Source organism: Talpa occidentalis, unplaced genomic scaffold, assembly GCF_014898055.3.
Source record: "Talpa occidentalis isolate TD23 unplaced genomic scaffold, MPIMG_talOcc4v2.1 talOcc4.4, whole genome shotgun sequence".
Taxonomy (NCBI): Eukaryota; Metazoa; Chordata; class Mammalia; order Eulipotyphla; family Talpidae; genus Talpa; species Talpa occidentalis.
The window spans coordinates 52,422,339-52,437,334 of NW_023604295.1; positions in this window are offsets into that span (position 1 = coordinate 52,422,339).

The following is a 14,996-nucleotide window of genomic DNA, read 5'->3' on the forward strand; positions in this document are numbered from 1 at the left end:
AAATATTTATTGAGTCAGGGAAACAGCATAGGCCAAACATAATTGTAACTAAGACCACCCCCTTCACTTGGTGGCAGCTGCTGAAATAATGCAACAAAAGCAAAGTGGTATCTTTTTATTTGTGGCAAATATCCCATGATGCTCTGAAGTTGGGTTTAACTTTCCTGTTTCCCAGTGGTGTAACCAGAGCCTATAGGAGGTCCCTGGGCATGATCACAGTTGTGTGATGTGCCAAAGAGGAACCTGCAAACTGCTCTAGGAAAGAGTGTGTTCCATTTCTTCCCCTTTCTTTGCAGAGCTCAATTTGGGTCTCAGAGACACTGGCTTTGCTATTTCCTCTCAAAATAACCCTGCAGAGTAGACCCTGAATCTTACTTGCCTCAGAATATCTGCATATACCTATTCCATGAACTGCTGATTCTAAGATCCTCAGAGAAATGGAAAAACATCTGAAACATCCTAGTAAACTGGCTAAAATCACGTTATGAAGGAGAATCTTATTGAAACTTCTGAAGGAGGAAATAATTTGTTTTAATTTCAACCGCTTCAGTGAGGGGATGTTGATTGGATAACAGATAAGGAAATGAAAGCTGTAACGGCAAAAATCCCACCATCAGAAATCTAACCACATATATCCTAACACACACTTGAATTTGTAGCCTGACAAGCATAAACATTACATTCATACCCATCTAGTGCACTAAGCCAGGTTGAGAATGCCCTCTGCTCTATCAAGCAGACAGCCAAAGGCATTCCTAACAATACCCCAGCCAGGTGATTTGTGGCCTAAGCCAGGAAGAAGCACAGATAGAAAAGCTGAGCCCTGCCCTTACTGGCTACATGCTACCTACTGAAGCCAAGTTTGCTTCAAAAAACTCCAAAAATCCAAGAGTAAAATGTGAGAAAGTTCAGAGCATTTATCTCAACCTTAACAGACCTAGCTTAGAAAATATATCTAGATCAATACATTTAAAATGATTAAAAATCATACAAAATGTGCTTACTGACTACAGTGGAATAAAATTAGAAATCAATAGCAAATGAATTCTGGAAGTTCATAAGTATATGGAATTAAGAAACATACTTCTAAATAACTGAGTCAAAAACTAATAAAACTGACTTATGAAGAAACAGAAAATCTGAATACATCTATAACAGGTGAAGAGAGCGAGTCAATAATTAAACACCTCCCAAGAAAGGAAAGCACAGAACAGAATGGAATGCTACCAAATATATTTTTAAAATTTAACACCAACTCTTCTCAGATTAAAAGAAAAATAGTAGAGGAAGGAATACATCTTAACTTATTCTATGAGGCAGCATTGTCTTGATATCAAACCATACAAAGAGTTTACAAAAATAGAGAACTACAGAGCAATGAATATAGATGTAAAATCTCAAAACAAAGTTTTAGCAATGTGAACCAACAATGTTTAAAGGGGGTAATAAAATATAATGACAAATTGTGTTTATCTCATGAATATATATTCAAAATCAGTCAATGTAATTAACCATATGAACACATCAGAAAAGAACAACAAACTATGCTATAATAATTGAATATCTTTTTTGTGTGTAAACTAAAAGAATTTTGAACCATAGCTCAGACCATACAAAAACATTAAGATGACTCATAGACGTAAAGGTAAAAGCAAAACAACCAACTTGCTAGACAAAACATCAAAGAAAATTTTTGATACCATGGGTTAAGGAAAATTTCTTTTGTCTAACACCAAAACCACTATCTACATGGAAAAAGAAAAAGATAAATTGAACTTAATGAAAAATTTTAAAATTGCTCTTTGAAAATCATTGTTAAGAGAATGAAATGTCAAGTTACAGACTGGGATGGAATATTTGCAAAACATATATGTGAACAAGGACTTGAATCTGGAATATATAAAGCATTTTCAAAAGTCAATAATATGAAAGTGAACTACTCAATTTTTAAAAAGGGACAAAATGCTGCAACAGCACTCCATTTCATCAAAGGAGATAGTCAGATAACAAGTAAGCAAATGACAAGATACTCAACATTTTTAGATATTTGCAAATTAATATCATAATGTGATGACACTACATACCGACTAAAGTGGCTAAAACTAAAAAGACTAACCATATCAAGTTAGTAAGGATATGAAGCATTTGCTGGTGAAATGGAAAATGACACAACTAAATTTGGAAAACAGTTTTTGGTGGTTTCTTTAAATGCTAAAACTATGTCTTCTCTACAATCAAGTCTTCTTTTCTTAATTACACAAGAAAATACAGAACCTATGTCTACAGAAAGACTTTTCTACAAATATTGAAATAACTCAAACCTAGAGATAATCCAAGTATCAATCAATTGGTGACTATATAAATTGTGATATACCCATACAAGGGAATAGTCCTTATTCAGCAATAAACAGAAAAACACTACGGACACATCCAGCAGTGTGGATGGATATTTAAATAAGCATTTTGGGTGAAAGAAGACAAAAAGAGCATATACTGTATGAGTCTATTCAAATATAGAACATGCAAACTAATTTGTAATGACAGAAAACAGGTCAGTAGCTTGCTCATAACAGAGAGTTGGGGTGAGTTTCTGGGAAGGAGGGATTACCCTTTTTGGGTGATTCAAAAATTCACTCTCAATTTTGCTGGTGATTTCAGGGATGTGTGTGTGTGTGTAAATACAAAAACACATATTCTCAAAATTTATCAAATTTTTTTTAAATAGAGGCATGTTTTTATTTATTTATTTATTTATTTATTTATTTATTCGTTTGTTTGTTTTGTTTATACATGCACTGGGTACAGTCAGAAGCACGGGAGGGTGAGAGAATTCACCAGAGCCAGAGCGGGGAGCAGAGCAGGCAGAAGGACCGAAGTACACTGCTGAGGGGAGCAGCGGGCGGCAGGAGAGGTCTGCGCGCCATGTGGGACCCTCCTCCGGTGGCCAGGGAGCAGCCGGGGATTGAACCGGCACCGCAGAGGCTGCGGGCAGCTTCGCAACCCAGCGCTCAACCGCTGCGCCACCGGGGAGGCCCATTTATCAAATTTTATACTTGAAATATGTGCAGCTTATTGTATATCAACCCATGCCACAATGACAAATATTTTTAACAGAATTATGACTATAAATTAAAAACAAAAATTAATTCAGTGATCAAAAAAGTAAGTTTTGGTATTTTGAATAAATTTCCTTATTCCTACCAGTGTTGAGTAATAATAAACAAGTGTACATACTGAAAGATTACCATGAACTCAGTGTAAGTGTATTTCGCTTGTAAAAGTGTATTTAATATTCACAACATGCCTGTGAGGTAGATGACTCCATTATAGTATTATGCAATTGGTGAAACTGAGGCACAGGTAGACATAATTAAGAACTCACTGCTGAAACTAGATGAGCCAGGATTTAAATCCAGACTATCTGGCACTCATGTTCACTGCTTATCACTGCATTACACTGCTTCACAGGCACAGCACTCAAATGGTTGCCCAACTCACCTGCTTGAAGTAGCACCAATAGGACTAGGAGGGAGATTTTCAGGGAGCCAGAGAGAAAGGCTAAATGATGTCCAGAAAGAGACACCCACCCAGGTCTGCACTCTCAGTGTCAAGTAGTCCAGATCTGCTATACACTGGACCTGCATGCCCACCTAGTTCTGTGCGTGATTCCTCAGTGAGTTAGCCTCGACCTTGTTTCTGTCCCCTGTTTGTGCAGATGGACTGTTCTTACCCCAGGTCAACCTCAATACTCACCAACTTGCACAAGAAATTCAATACAGTTAGCATATCCTGAATCTTGTTTGTAGTTTTCACAAAGACATGGGCATTTGTGCAAGAGGGCCTCACCTCCCAGCACACAGCATCTACTCTACCCCTCTACCTTGGGCTTGCATCTTCTACTGTAAGGCTCACTACCCCTCTTCAGCCAGTGTCCCATCTCTCCTATTTGCCGTGCAGCACTTGGTCCTGATAGTTCCTGTATTTTCTTTCTCCACTTACAATGCAAACTATGGCTTTTACCCTCCTTATAAGCCCATTGGGGCCGTTTGTCTCTTAGGAAATTCTGTCAGTTACTATGAAAATAAAGTTGCCTCCATCCTGATAGAAGCTCTCTGTAGTCTTCCCAAGGCTGATCTAACTGTGTGTTGCTGTTGTGAACACCTACAAAAGAATTCCTGGAGACTCTCAGTCCTTGGGAGGTCAAGGCTAGTACCCCCCTCACTGGCACCTCTGAGAGCTGAATCAATAGGGATATTCCTTAGAGTGTACTAGGCACACCTCATCAATTTGTCTCGTTCTGTTAGGAAGGAGGTAAAAATGATCACTCACTTCTCCCCTCCCTATAAACCTTGCACAGCTGTCTCACATGGGATTGCAAAATATAGTTTCTACTGTGAAGGCTGCATAGACAGAAGGAGCATTTATAGCTCAGGATCTCAGGTCCCCCAGGGCAGGGAATACATAACTAGGATGATCTCTGCTTCCCATCTGGGTCGTTCCTGCCATTTCCTCTCTTTGATTACGTTTGGGTGACTACAGGTTGGAGACAGGCAGAAAAAGTGGCAGGGCCTTTCTCCAACAGTTTCTGCAGTGTGAAATGTGGGGGCAGAGTAAACTCTGCTAAAGGAAGTGAAATCCCTACTGGGACCATCTTTGCTGTGCCTCCTCTTTGCTGTCTCGCCCCCTCACTCGAGCCATGACTAAGCTGATTCATTTGTGCACATCCATTTCAGATGGAGAAGAGCACTTAGGACTTCAGAAAGGGGTAAGGTGCAGGCCACAAGGCCCACTTTTAGGAGCAGAGGTGTGTGGGCTGGCAGAGGGCTCTATAGACGTGTCTTCTGATTGGCAATTGCAGTGTTTTACAAAGACCTGAATTAGTTGCCAATGTGTTTTTTAAATGGAATTTTTCTTTTACATAAAAATATCAGAATTGATGAATAATAACTAATCTGGCAACCTCATCTATATTAACAGCTTCCTGTCCACTCTTTCTGCCTAAACTCTGTTTTAAACATATTAGCCAGAGGGAACTTACAATAGAAATCAAAGCATGTCACTCTACTCATCAAAATCTTTCTGTAATGTCTATCTCACTCAAAAAACTGAAAGTCCCAGAAATGCTCTCTGTGACCCTACTTGGTGGGACACTTTGCCACTCTTGTTCTCCTTCCCGGTCCCACTTCCCCCATCAGATTACCCAGAGTTAAACCTTGGCCCTACTTTCTGTGTGTGTGTGTGTGTGTATGTTTAATTTCTTTTTTTAAAAGATTTATTTATTTATGCATACAAGAACTGGGGTACAGGCCAGAGGTGTGGGGGGTGAGAAGATTCACCAGAGACAGAGTGGGGAGCAGAACAGGCAGAGGTCTGCTGCACCATGTATGTAGCTCCCTGGCCAGCTGGGGATCGAACTCGTGCTACAGTGGCTGCAGATAGCTTTATAGGTTGCGTCTTAACCGCTTGCACCAACAGGGAGGCCCTTTCTGTGTGTCTTTGGGTAAATTGATTGGCCTGTGGGTCCCTTGTTCATCTGTAAAATGAAGCAAAAATTGTATCAGGCTCGTAGGGTTGTTATGAAGAGAAAGGATGTTAGTATTTTAAAAATATTGAAGGGAGTGCCTTACATACTTCCTCTCTTGCTCCAGCCATCTGGCTTTCTTGAGCTTACTCAAATGAGCCAGGTTTGCACCTGCATGAGTGCCTTTGCAAAGGCTCCTTGCTCCTTACAGCCTTGACTTCTACAGACATCAGGAAATTTGTTCCCTTTCTCCCTTCAAGCCTTGGAGTGATTCAAAGCAAATCCAGTCGAGAAGAGATAAAATGAGTATTGATTGAATCAGAAAGAAACATAAGAAGAAAACAAAGTTATCTCAAAATGAAGACTCAAATACAAGATGACTAAAGGAAAAGAGACTGAAATAAAAATTTAACGAGGAGCATTGAAGCGAGACTGGAAAATGACTAAGAAAATGAGAATGTGTGAAATTTTTTTCTAGAAAATTAGGACACCTAATGTTATAAACTAGATATGAAACTGTGGTTTAGTTTAGGGTTTACCAAGTTATTGTTCTACATATTTCTGTCTCAGCATCTAAGACCAGATCATCACCAATCCTCAATATCAGAAAATCTTTTCAGGATTTTCAAGACTACCGCTGTGCTTCTTCCCTTAGTCCAGGCTGAAATGTCTTGTCTGGACCTGTGGCCACCAGAGAGCAGAGGACCCTTACTTCTTCCTAAAGGCTGAGACACACCCCTGGACTTTCCAAATCCACATGCTGGGCTCCCACACTCCCTCTCCCCTCTCCTTCCCCTTAAGCCTCCAGGTGTCCTTTGCCCTACTTCCTCTTCCTGAGAGCCATGCTATTTCTGCTTCTATTCTGTAAGCAGCAATTACTTCTTTCATTCACCCACCCCTAGGATTTATTTTAAGCCACTAATATCTAACACTGTTTCTTTCCAGGGAATTCTGAACAATTTTATGTTTTCTCTTATTTCAAGAGAACTCTGAACAATTAATGGCAATTTTTTCAGTGAGTGACCAAGGGGTACCCAGGGGTCCCCAAACTTGCATACTCTAAAGGGATCTGGCCATCTGTGTGTACAAAGCAAAGCAGATTTTCAGTGTGAAAGTACTTGTATACAATTAGTGTGCATAGAGAAGGAAGAAAAGAAAGAATAATGGTTTCCTAATAAAACCCCCTAAGTTACCCATCCCCTGAGGGTAAATGTTCAGCCAAACAGGGTTGGCTGGAAGCAGGGCCACCGATGTCCAAAAACTTCACAATTATGAGGCAACTTCTGGTGGGGAACCATAGGAAAGGGATTCTGAAGTAGATCCCAGAAAGCTGGGACAAAAGGAGATACCACATCAAGATAACTGTTACTGTCAACCACCCATGTCTCTTCCAAGTGTCTCTGCATGTCTCTCCTCCATGCGTCTCTTTCTGTCTCTTTCTCAGGGTTCAAGCCAGGCAGCAGGAATGAGAGAGCTCTTTCTCTCAGCCCACATGCCTTCTAGGTTGTATAGATTCACCAGGCCTCTCAACTTCACCCCTAGTTTACAGTAGCTAGTTCAAAGTGACTGCAGGCAAGTAGGGGCAGGGAACCTGGCACCTCCCCTGCAATGTCAGTACTGAGGACCACAAACACTCTCCACATTCTTACTTTACTCTGTGGAAGGGTGGGGATGCCTATTAGGGGTTCTTCCTAAACAGTTTGCAAGAATATTTGTAAAAACTGGTCATTGGCCAGGTCTAATCTGGGCTCCATGGTGTTGCAGGGCTATGTAGGGAGGTCCTGACCAGACTCTAAGACAAAAAGAGGCATTTTCTCTCACTCCTGGCATGTGGGGCTCAAGTCTGGGAGACCAAACTCATGAAAGTAGGCTCAGAAATATATAAGCTGTCAAAGGATGAAAATGGGGTCATATAATTGAAAGCTTTTCAAAATATTAAGTACCTCAAACTGGGGAAAGACAAAGTTACAGGAAGACCCCCAAATCTCAAAACATGTGGGCGTTTTGTTAGGCTTTTGAATTAGAGTAGGAGGAAGAGTAGAGAGGATGAAGTTCTCAACTTTTCCACCAGCAGACTTTTTAGGGTAGGCAGGAGCTATGGACTGCAGATGTGAACTCTCGATAATTATTTTTTTCTCTTCAAGAAGCTTGTCATCTACCCACTCTCTGCCTCTTCAGATGTGATCAGTTTTGCTAACAAGCTTCGGGTTAGAAAAGAGTTCTATAAATTTATTCCAGAATAGATAGTGTCAATGTAATCGAGGCTCACTGTTTGATCGTTAAGTTTTTCTTCAACCAAAACAAAATCTGGATTTCCCATTCTGCCACATCCCCCTTCTTGCCTCTCCTTTCCTTTAGCTACAGCAGGGTTCTGTCACTGAGTGGGAGGAGGGGAGCTGGCAGTGTGCCCATTCAAAAGGAACCCTAGTGAGCTGAGTGACTGGGGAAAAGGATGTCCTAGGCAAACTCCATACAGGCTTTGTGGACTCCACCTTCACTCCAGCAAGACACTGGGAACTACAAATCCCATGATCCCCAAAGAGAGGTTGCGAGGACCTGAGGGCGGAGTTAAGCACCCAGGTTTTCTGTTTGAATATTTAACCTGCCATGTGGCTGGGGGTTCTCTCTCTTGGCCTGACAGTGCGTGTTTTTTTGCCAGCTCAGTGGGTCATTGGGATTCCAGGTCAGCGGAATGGGTAGGACACATTTATGAACTTATCTCCCTCTTTTTTTCCCTGAGTTATTCATTTCCTTATTTCCCCTTCCCTTGTAAATAAACCTTTTATTAACCTTTTGTGTGTTCCTGCAGTTTAGCATTAATAAGTCCCCTTTAAGTGCAGAGGCGAGGACCCACAGTCAGGCAACCAGTTTTATGTCGGGATTGCTCAGTAACATGACCAGCTCAGAATGGTCATAGGCACTGCCTGCTGTCCATGGCTTGTGGCAGAAAAAGGCAAAGCACCAAAGAGATCGTTAAATGAAAAGGCCAAACATAAAGACATTTGTTAACAGCGTTTAATTAAAATTAAAGGTCACATACTTGTCAATTCTAGAAACACAAATTCTAGAGAAATTCTAAATTATATATTTTCAGACTTGAAGCCCATATTAGTATCATTTTTGTATTTATGCCTTCCCCAGTTTCCCATTCAAACCCACTATTACTGTAGCCCTTGATTATTTAAAATTTGCCTCTTGAATTTTGACTTTAAAATTACATGTTTGCAAATATTAAAGAAAGCCCATTGAAAATCTGGAAGTGAACAGCTTCAGTCTGTCACCCACATTGGGAGTAGAGGGGTTTCTGGGCCATATCTGTGCATGTCCCCACTCCTTTCAGTTCCCCCCTCTCTGCCCCATGCACACACTTGCCACCTCTCTTCTCTCCCACAGCCCCATATGCAGCTTGGCTGCTGCTTACACACACTCTGATATGTACTGAAATAGTGGTTAAGACCACATTGCTTATCTCATAGTATTCACTTATTTATTCATTTGGCAATGTTGAATACAGTGTGTCTGGCAATGTGCTAGGCATAGCAAATACAAAAAATAGACTTGGTTCCCCCACTCATGATGCTTAATAGAAGAGGTTGACTCTAAGAATGCCACAAATCATTTGGTAAATAAGTAAAAGTTAATTCTAACCAAAAATTAGTTCCTCTCCCCTTCTCCTAGTTTGTAATATAGAAAACACTTGTTTTTCCTACTTACCTTTATGAGATTTAAATGTGTTAATAATTATCAATCCACTTTGGAAATTCTAAAACTCACTACAAATTTTTATTGCTGTAAGGGCAGGAATGGGCCACTGAGTAGGTTTTCTGATCCAGCAGACTGGGTAAAGGAGGAGTCAGAGTCCTCAGCAGTTTTTTGCAGGTCTTTTATTGGGATTCACCAGACATATGGCAGGCAGGGGTGCTGGGGGGCCAGGAGGCTGGCAGGCCTCCCAGCCCCCAGCAAGTCTTCACTATATCTGGACTCTCCGGCCTTCTCTGCTTCTTTCTGGGCTTCTGCTACTTCTTTCTCGGCTTCTCTTTTTGGCTTCTACTGGCGTCCCCATGACACCGCCCTTAAAAGCACAGTCTTAGCTCAGCTGAATCCCATCTATCTATGCCCACATCCTATTCCAGGTGCCCGCCATCAGGCATGCATTCAAGACAAGGATCCATCATCTATCCTGATGGCGGGAGGGCAGAAAAGCCTGACATTTTCTTTACCCTACAATTGCTATGTTTGTAACAAAAATTTATCAACACAAGGACCTAGGTAGAATACAAATTGGACGCAGGTTCTGCCTCACTCTACTGAGGGACGTAGGACAACTGGGCATGCTAAGCTATGATCCCAGGCAAAACATACCATAAGGTACTTAGAGGCAGAAGAAAGCAATTGACTATTTGAAGGAAGCAGAGAGGGACTCATTTGGGAGGAATCAAAGAAGACTTTATAGAGCAGGTTTGTTGGAATTTGCCTTGAGAGATGGGGGCATTTGGACTCCAGTAGATCAGGACATATAATAAGCAAAAGCAGAGAAATGAAAGAACAAGGATAACAGAGAAAAGTATGAGGTGCATTTTGGCTTAACTGAAGGAGGCAATAGTTGGCAATAAGAATTTAGACAAGTAGTTTGAGATCAGATCATCAAGCACCTTGAATGCCAAGCTAAGGAGTGTGACCTATGTTTTTGACAGCTTGCAAGCCATTGAAGGAATTTGAGCAAGACATGACAGACACTAGGTCAGGAAGAGTAATCACTCTATAAAGCATGTTGCCTGGATCATTATGACTATTGATGCAATTTTGCTGAAGGGTTAGGGAAAGAGCTGTTGAAGTCCCTTTATTTTGGTCCTTTTGAAATCCAGGATCCTGAAGCCATCAGAATTCAGGTAGTCCAGAGAATATGAAGTATATTTGTATTTTCTTATGCCAAGACATGTAAAAAATAAACTTTACTCCCTAAATAACATGTAGTTCATAATATAGAGTCAAAGAGCATATTTCTTGTGAAGTTAAAGCATTCTTGTAATTTCTTTCATTTGTCAGCATGGGTCACATGATCTATAATTTTATATCACAGAAATAGGGAAGAGAGATAAAACAAATTTTTCTAAAACCAAAGCTATTATGACTTACCATTCTAAAAGCTACAGACCCGCTGCCTGTTTCACACCCACTCAGGGCTGTGAGTAGCATTTAGTAATGGCTGATCAGGGCAAATTAATGAAATATCCCTGCTTCTGGAAGTCCCATGGGCTATATGCACAGAACAAGCTGATCCTAACCCCCTTTTACCCCTGAGCTTCTCAGAGCCAAACAGCTGTGCGACGTGAGTGGTGGCTGGTCAGCCAATCAACCAACAGCTGACAGATGACAGGCTCCATTTGTGACTCTACAGAGAAGGCAGAGGAAGCCAAGCTGCCCTGCCCAGCTGGGTTCAGAGTTTTCAAATGAAAGAGAAGAACAGATGTTCATTTAAAAAAAAAAAAAACACAAAAACAAAAAAACTGCAAGCCCAAAACATGATTTTACTATACAAATCCACGCCAGTGCATATTTGGAGAGTAAGAACACTTTTGCCAGCCCTCACAGGGTGTCTGGAAGACACACACAGAGAAGGATCCACATATTTCTAACCTCTGTCACTTTTCCATGATGAACTCCAGAGAGTGTGAGACACTGTCTTGGTATGTCCAACAGAGGAAGGCTCAGGGTTTGTGCTGGGTTTGTTTGGAGTCAAGGGCAGACATGGGCTTCCTATTCCCCAGGCAAGAAGAACTCATTAAGTAGGAGCAAGATAGGTAGCTGAGGACTCCATCTTATTCATGCAAAAGTCACCACATTAAATAAAATCTTTGGCATGCGTTTAGAGGAAAATGACACTAAGCTACCCAGATAATAGTTTAAATAATTCAAATTTCATAATTAAAGTTCTCTTCATCCAAATAAGCAACCAGCAACTAGGTGTGGGTTCTCAGTGTTGAACAGATTATGTAATAAGGGAGGCAGCCAGAGGTTAAGCCCTTTCTCCCAACGATGAGCAAGTAAGTGAAAAATTCCCAGAGAGGAAAGTGCCACCTTAGGGCCTGTTCTTCTCAAGCCTCACCTTGTTGCCTTGGCCCAATGCCAGTGTGTTCATGGCTGATGTGTGAGGTCATGAGTTCTATAAAGGGCAAGGAAGGTGCCAGAAAGGTCTTAAAAGACTGGACTGATCTTCGGGCTCTAGTCTACACTTGTGCCTCTGTATTTTCTGAAACTGCCTCCAAAGTCTTCCTAATTAATTCGTGAGTAAACCAAAGCCTTCACCTTAGTACCAGCAATTCCTGATTGCCCAACTCTCTCCTGGTGCACTATAGCCTATAATTAGGGAAGAACCAAACTGACTTCCAATAATCTAGAAGTTGAACCTCTCCTGGACAGTCACTGTTAAGGTAGAGCCTTGTGGTAGAGTTCAATTCACTTGAGGAAACCTAGGTGACACCTGTGAGAATTGTGGGAGTAGAAATGAACTCCATCAGTGAGCTTAGACCTCTCCAGGCATGTCTCTTCATCTTTGAACAGTTCTGATATTTATGACTCTTCTCTTATAGGAAGCTGAAATGTTATGTAGTAATTGGGCATATGAAAGCACAGCTCTGAGAATGCTGGAAAAATAATGGGGAATAGGGAAGGAAATAATCAACAGGATTAGTTTTTCCATCAAGGGAAACAAAGTTAGAATTGTTAGGTGAACAATTCGCTGTCTCTGTTGCAGCTGAAAACACAGGAAAGAGATTGGTTCATGCAAGCTTCTCTCAGATTGTTATGCTCTTAATATTTATGGAACAGAGTTCTAAATCTCTAAGTGCTTGTGTTATTTCAATAAACTAGGTGAATATTACTCATTTACCCAAAATAAAAGCCATTTAAAAAATAAATTTTAAAGTCACCTCTGGATTTAAAATATTGTTCTATGCTATGTTTATATCTTAATCTCTTCTACAGAAATCTTGATCATTTATATGTACCAGTTAGGTACATGTTCCATATTTTGAATAGGTATACATGTTCCATATTTTAAGCCCCTCTATTTTGAGGCAACTTTAAATTTGAAATAAAATTAGAGCTACAATCTTTTATAAATAATTTTATTTAGTTAAAAACACAATTTTCTTTTGCTTATTGTCTTTTTTTTTAAGTTTTAAGTATAGTCAGGTTAATTCAAGTCTAACATATCAAAAACAAGTTCTTTTCATCTTATTCCAAGTTTACACTCAGGCATACTGTCTCATTAACTGAACTGTTAAAACCCTTATTTAATGGCATCCTTCTCCTTGTCCTCCAATTTCCAAACCATGCAATAGCTCTGCTCTTTCATTGGAAGCAAAGACCCAGGGGCTCTACTTGCCCTGCATATGTGGGATGTTCCCTGTGCCCTATGACATGTGTCGAGGGTGTGTCATAGTTCCAGTCCATTTTGTGCAGTTCATGCTCAAACCATAAAGTGCTTGTCTCCTGAGGACTATGGCCCTGAGGCCGGGCACTCCCCTTGCTCCCGTATGGCACCTTCAATACCACATTCTTCTGTGGTTTGGAGTTAAAAACCTTCTCAGCAAGAGGATTTCCCAGGAGCCACACCCCACTGCCATATTATGTTGCAGGCACACGGTCTCATTACTACTCCTTTCACGCTGATCCAACTGCATGCCATCACCAGGTTTCCATCCATGCCATTGGTGTCCGTTCCTATTTCCCATTCACTCTTAGACCAGGGGACTCTTGAGTTTTCTCTCTGAAGTTCCCTACTCACTGTTGAGGAATTTGCAACAAAAATGAAACACTGATGTTTAAAGAAAATTGTACTGATGATCACTTGGAGGGTGGATGGGAGAGGACAAGTCTGGTGGTCAGGTGACTAACTGCAAGAGGACCACAGCCAGAGAGGTAAGAACTAAAAGATACAGGAAGCTCTGGCTTCTGATTTCATGACAGACTGGGCCCAAATAGCTAATAGGTGAATATTTATGTTTGGTGCTTAGCCCCTCAGTCTGGCCCTTTAACTCCTTCTTGTGTGGTTTTACAAGTCTTTCGCCTTAGGTTTGACATCTGAGTTGATGGCTGCTCTGCTGCAGGCACAGTCGGTTGTCTGATGATTAGCATTGTGGTGGGCACATTTCTTACACTAAATAGCCATTCTTAGCCCTGCTCATAGAGGTAGAAAATAGAATGGTGATTAGCAGGCACCAAGGAATGAGAGGAACAAGGAGTTATTGTTAAATCCAGAATATCAATTTGTACAGAAAATTTCAATTGGGGACAATAAAAAAAGGTGTGGAGATGGACAGTGGTGATGGTTGCACAGCAATATAAATGTACTAGTGTTTCTGAACTCTACATTTCAAAATCATTAAAATCTTATATGTTTTGTAATGCATATTTAAGCACAAGACACCAAAAACAAAACAAAACACACACACAAAAAACAAAAACTTGAAGAGCAAACCAACCAATAAGCTTGAACTACTTTGGGACATTTTATTTGTAAGAACTGACAAAAATTTCCTATTGTTTATAGCAGTGAGCTGTGGATCTCTGTTATTTAAACTATGAAGCACTCCAATAAAATCATAATTTAAAAATTTTCACCCTATTATTTATATAGAAATATAAAGTAACCATTTACTTTTTCTTAAATGAAGAAGAGGTTCAAGAGGTTGACACCATGCCCAAGTCATACAACTCATGAGTGAAGAGCCTGGGAATCAAAAGTTTTTTTGGCTACAAATTTTGTACTGCCTCCTGATAGGCAAAATAAATCTTATCCTATGAATGAATGAAATCTCCAAAGCTGTGAACTGTTCTCTAATCAGGATACATTTTTTCATGCTAAATTGTTTTTCTTATTTTTGATACTGTTACTTATTTATTTGTACTACTCTGGTTTTTCCCAGTAGTTAATGTGAACGTTTCTGCCAAAATCCACCATCACAAATTATTTGCAAAAGAACCACATGCTTTTATTTTCCACACTCCACTTTTAAATAAAAAATTATTTAAAACTTTGGAACATTACCTGTTCATTTATTCAGAATGAATTCTACTTTGAACTTCTTAACTCACGTTGAAGACTACACTGTATTTGATCTTTATTCTAAAATTTTTTAAAGCACTTAAGTTAGAGCAATATAGGTTTTTTTGTTGGTATTTTTGTTTGTTTTAAAGATTTATTCATTTATTTATACAAGCACTGGGTACAGTCAGAAGCACAGGAGGGTGAGAGAGAATTCACCACAGCCAGAGCATGGAGCAGAACAGACAGACCGACGAAATACACTGCTGAGGGGAGTAGTGGGCGCTGCAGGAGAGGTCTGTACACCATGTGGGACCCTACCGGTGGCCCGGGATTGAACCGGTGCTGCAGAGGCAGCAGGCAGCTTCGCAGCCCCGCGCTCAACCACTGAGCCACAGGGGAGGCCCAATATAGGTTTTCAAACAA